The sequence below is a fragment of the Loxodonta africana genome, chromosome 5 (assembly GCF_030014295.1).
Source record: "Loxodonta africana isolate mLoxAfr1 chromosome 5, mLoxAfr1.hap2, whole genome shotgun sequence".
Lineage (NCBI taxonomy): Eukaryota > Metazoa > Chordata > Mammalia > Proboscidea > Elephantidae > Loxodonta > Loxodonta africana.
In genome coordinates, this window is record NC_087346.1 from 107,406,572 (window position 1) to 107,412,125 (window position 5,554).

The window sequence follows — 5,554 nt, forward strand, 5'->3', positions numbered from 1 at the left end:
TATCAGAGGGACATCATGCTTGGTAGAGGGTCAGTGAAAAAGACGAAGACCCTCAATGAGGTGGGTTAACACAGTGACTGCAATAATGGGCTCAAACATTGCAATGATTGTGAGGATGGCACAAAATGCATGTGCATCTCTTAGAATTCTGGGTGACAGGCCCCTTTTTTCAGCCATTGGGGTGAGTTTTAGCCCTGTCACATCATGGTCTTGGGATGCCCCTTGCTCTGTGGTGTCCTCATACACCAAGACTCCAGAAACGGGCTGACCAGTTGGGAGAAAAGCAGATGGATGAGTGTGGCTAGTGGAGTGACATGGCCTATCTCAAGGTAAACTTCATGTCACCTCCAGATAACTTCATGTCAGTGTGGGCCCTGTGATGACTCATCTTCAGATTTATTTAGATTCTCATGCAAAATCCCTCTAAAGATTGGTAACTTTTTAAAAAACTTGTATGCCAAACAAAATACGTGTGCTGGTTTCAGCCTACAAGGAGCCAGTTTCTGACTTCTGCAATAAAGAAAAAATTGATAAGATTTGATTATATAAAAGACTAAAAAATTATTCTTTATGTAAATAATAATAAATAACCTTAAAAACATGCATTATAATATTTTCACAGTCTCATTCATTTCACCTTGGACAACTGAATTGCAAAACCAGTTAAAAGAATCAGTCTTCATCATGCCCTTTCCTCACTCTTCGGGGAAAACCCAAGAAGTGGAAAAGCAAGAGTGAGTGCAAACAGCATCCTTATTTTTAAAAACCTAATGGAGAAATTGCACGGGTCACTTCTGCTTATCTCCCACTGGCCAAATTTTAGTTGCATGGCTGTATCTAGCAGCAATTCAAGTTATTCCAAAAGGGATGTGGAGACTAGATTCTGAGGGCAAAGCAGGAATCTCTGCCACAGGGCTGCTGTGTTTGACATGTGGGTTATAAATAAGACTGTTCACATTACGGTACTAAATTTCACAGTGTTCTTCCTCTCATTCTCCCAGCAAGATAGCAAATCTCATGGTTTTGTCTTCCTGAGGGTTAGGAGATATCACTGTTTAAAAAGGAAAAAAAAAAAAAGTATAAATTTTGGAAAATAAATCAATTAGGATATTTTTTAAATCCATTTATAAAGCAAGCAGCAAGAACAATGCCTTCCTTAAATTCCCAATTACTAGGAAATACTCATCTCTCAGTTTATCCTATGGGAGTCTTGCGTGTTTCTGTGATGCTAGAAGCAACGCCACTGGTATTTTAAATATCAGCAGGGTCACCCATGGTGGACAGGTTTCAGTGGAGCATTCAGACAAAGACTAGGAAGAAGGGCCTGACAGACCTACTTCCAAAAAAAATTGGCCAGCGAAAACCTTAGGAATAGCAGTGGAACATTGTCTGACATACTGCTGGAAGATAAGCCCCTCAGGTTGGAAGGACTCAGAATATGACTGGGGAAAAGCTGCCTCCACAAACTAGAATCAACCTTAATGGTGTGGATGGAGTCAAGCTGTTGGGACCTTCATTTGCTGCTGTGGCATAACTCAAAATGAGAAGAAAAAGCCACAAACATTCATTAATAACAGGAATGTGGAATGTACAAAGTATGAATTTAGGGAAATTGGAAGTCATAAAAAATGAAATGGAGCACATAAAAATCAATATGCTAGCCATTAGATTGGTACTGGCCATTTTGGATCAGACAATCATATGGTCTACTATCCTGGGAATGACAAATTGAGTAGGAATGGCATTGCATTTATTGTCAAAAAGAACATTTCAAAACTTATCCTGAAGCACAATGCTATCAGTGACAGGATAATATCCATAGGCCCACATGGGAGACCAGTTAATACGACTGTTATTCGACTTTATGCAATAACCACTGATGTCAAAGAAGAAGCAATTGAAGACTTTTGCCAACTTCCGCAGTCTGAAATTGATAAAACATGCAATCAAAACACACTGATAATCACTGGTGATTGGAATGTGAAAGCTGGAAACAAAGAAGAAAGATCAGTAGTTGGAAAATATGTCCTTGGTGATAGAAATGATGCCGGAGATCACATGATAGAATTTTGCAAGACCAACGACTTCTTCATGGCAAATACCTTTTTCACCAACATAAACAGCGACTATACACGTGGACCTCACCGGATGGAATACACAGGAATCAAATCGACTACATTTGTGGAAAAAGGCAATGAAGAAGTCAAATATCAGTCAGAATGAGGCCAGGGGCCGACTGTGGAACAGACTATCAGTTGCTCTTATGCAAGTCCAAGTTGAAGATGAAGAAAATTAAAACAAGTCTGTGAGAGCTAAAATACAACCTCGAATATATCTCACCTGAATTTAGAGACCATCTCAAGAATAGATTTGACACATTGAATACTAATGAATGAAGACCAGATGGACTGTGGAATGACATCAAGGACATCATACATGAAGAAAGCAAAAGGTCATTAAAAAGACAGGAAAGAAAGAAAATACCAAAAAGGATGTCAGAAGAAACTCTGAAACTTGCTCTTGAAAGTAGAGTAGCTAAAGCAAATGGAAGAAATGAGGAAGTAAAAGAGCTGAACAGAAGATTTCAAAGGGCAGCTCAAGAAGACAAAACAAAGTGTAATGAAATGTGCAAAGAGCTGGAGTTAGAAAGCCAAAAGGGAGAACACACTCAGCTTTTCTCACGCTGAAAGGACTAAAGAAAAAATTGATGCCTAGAGTTGAAATTTTGAAGGATTCTATGAATAAAATATTGAATGAGGTAAGAAATACCAAAAGAAGATGGAAGGAATACACAGAGTCACTATACCAAAAAGAATTGGTCGACGTTGAACCATTTCATGAGGTGGCATATGATCAAGAACTGATAGTACTAAAGGAAGAAATCCAAGTTGCACTGGCAAAAAACAAGGCTCCAGGAGTTGACCGAATACCAATTGAACTGTTTCAACAAAATGACAGAACTCTGGAAGTGCTCATTCATCTATACCAAGAAATTTGCAAGACAGCTACCTGGCCAACCTACTGGTATAGATCCATATGTGTGCCGTGCCAAAGAAAGATGATCCAACAGAATACAGAAATTATCAAACAATATCACTAATATTACACACAAGCAAAATTTTGCTGAAGATAATTCAAAAATGGTTGCAACAGTACATTGACAGGGAACTGCCAGAAATTCAAGCTGGATTCAGAAGTGGACGTGGAACAAGGGATATCATTGCTGATGTCAGACGAATTTTGGCTGAAAGCAGAGAATACTAGAAAGATGTTTACCTGTGTTTTATTGACTATGTAGAGGCATTCAACCGTGTGGATCATAACAAATTATGGATACCATTACAAAGAATGGGAATTCCAGAACACTGAATTGTGCTCATGAGGAACCTGTACATAGACCATGAGGCAGTCATTCAAACAGAACAAGGGGGTATTAAGTGGTTTAAAATCAGGAAAGGTGTGTGTGTCAGGGTTGTATCCTTTCACCATACTTATACAACCTGTATGTTGAGTAAATAATCTGAGAAGCTGGACTATATGAAGAACATGGCATCGGATTGGAGGAAGACTCATTGACAACCTGCGTTATGCAGATGACACAACCTTGCTTGTTGAAAGTGAACAGGACTTGAAGCACTTACTAATGAAGATCAAAGACCACAGCCTTCAGTATGGATTGCACCTCAACATAAAAAAAAAAAAACAAAACTCATGACTGGGACAATAAGCGGCATCGTGATAAACAGAAAATATTGAAGTTGTCAAGGATTTCATTTTACTTAGATCCACAACCAACGCTCATAGAAGCAGCAGTCAAGAAATCAAACCATGTATTGCACTAGACAAGCCTGCTGCAAAAGACCTCTTTAAAGTGTTAAAAAGCAAAGATGTTACTTTTAGGACTAAGGTGCATCTGACCCAACCCATTGTATTTTCAATCACCTCATATGCATGCAAAAGTTGGACAATGAATAAAGAAGACCAAAGAAGAATTTGATGCCTTTGAATTAGTGTCGATGAAGAATATTGAATATACCATGGTATCATGGATTGAATTATGTTCCCCCCAAAAATGTGTGTATTCAATTGGGCTGGGCCTAGATTCCCAGTATTTTGTAATTTTCCTAAAAAAAAAAGTATTCTGTAATTTGCCTATATGTTATAAATCCTACCTCTATGATGTTAATGAGGGAGGATAGGTGGCAGTTGTGTTAGTGAGGCAGGACTCAACCTACAGGATTGGATTGTGTCTTGAGGCAATCCCTCGAGATACAAGAGATAGAAGCAAGCAGAGAGACAGGGGGACCTCAAACCACCAAGAAAGCAGCACCAGGAGCAGAGCGCGTCCTTTGGACATGGGGGCCCCTGTGCCTGAGAAGCTCCTCGACCAGAAGATTGAGGACAAAGACCTTCCTCCAGAGCAGACAGAGAGAGAAAGACTTCCCCTGGAGCTGATGCCCTGAATTTGGACTAGACTGTAAGAAAATAATTTTCTCTTTTTTAAAGCCATCCATTTGTATTTCTGTTATGACAGCACTAGATAACTAAGACACATGGACTGCCAGAAGAACAAACAGATCTGTCTTGGAAGAAGTACAGCCAGAATGCTACTCAGAAGGGAGAATGGTGAGACTTCATCTCATATACTTTGGACATGTTATCAGGAGGGACCAGTCCCTGGAGAAGGACATCATGCTTGGTAAAGTAGAGGGTCAGCAAAAAAGAGGAAGGCCCTCAATGAGATAGCTTGACACAGTGGCTGCAACAATGGGCTCAAACACAGCAATGATTACGAGGATGGTGCAGGACCAGGCAGTATTTCGTTCTGTTGTATATAGGGTTGCTATGAGTCGGAACTGACTTGACGGCACCTAACAAAAACAACAACAGTAAGCATATGAACCAATCCAAGATAAAATATATTTGTATTTGCTCAATTATTTACTCAATCAACATACATTTATTGAGCACTTTCCATGTGAAAAACTATGGTACGCAGTACTGAAGATACAATAGAAAACAAGACAGAAAGTCCTGAATCAATAAACTTATGCATTTTTATAAATTAATAAACAGCAACTTCTAAGATACTGTTCTAGAACTATGGCAACAAAACATGATGCATTTTATGTGATTTATGCACTTAATTTCATTCTTTTAATAAAAATGACTCGGTTAATGCTGTTACCTCTAGATGTGAGAACAATTTACTCAGAGACCGAGAGCTAACATTTACCATTTCCATTTAAAATAGCATTCATTCATTAGAGACATGGACTCTGAGAAGTTGAGTTTGCCTGCAGAGAAAGGTATGAGTTTGCATACAGTGGGAAATGAGGCCCCAAATAAGAAAGACATGAGATGCAGAAAAAGGAGAGAAGAGAGTTCCAGAATCAGAGTGCAGGAACAGGTCTAGAGAACAACCAGTACAGACGCAAGGTGGAAAACAGAGAGCTCAGGACAAAAGTTCCTATGGACAGGACAGAGACAGCAGGAATACGGAGAAAAAAAATATGATGTTAGGTTTGCAAAACACAAACAAAAAAAAAGACGG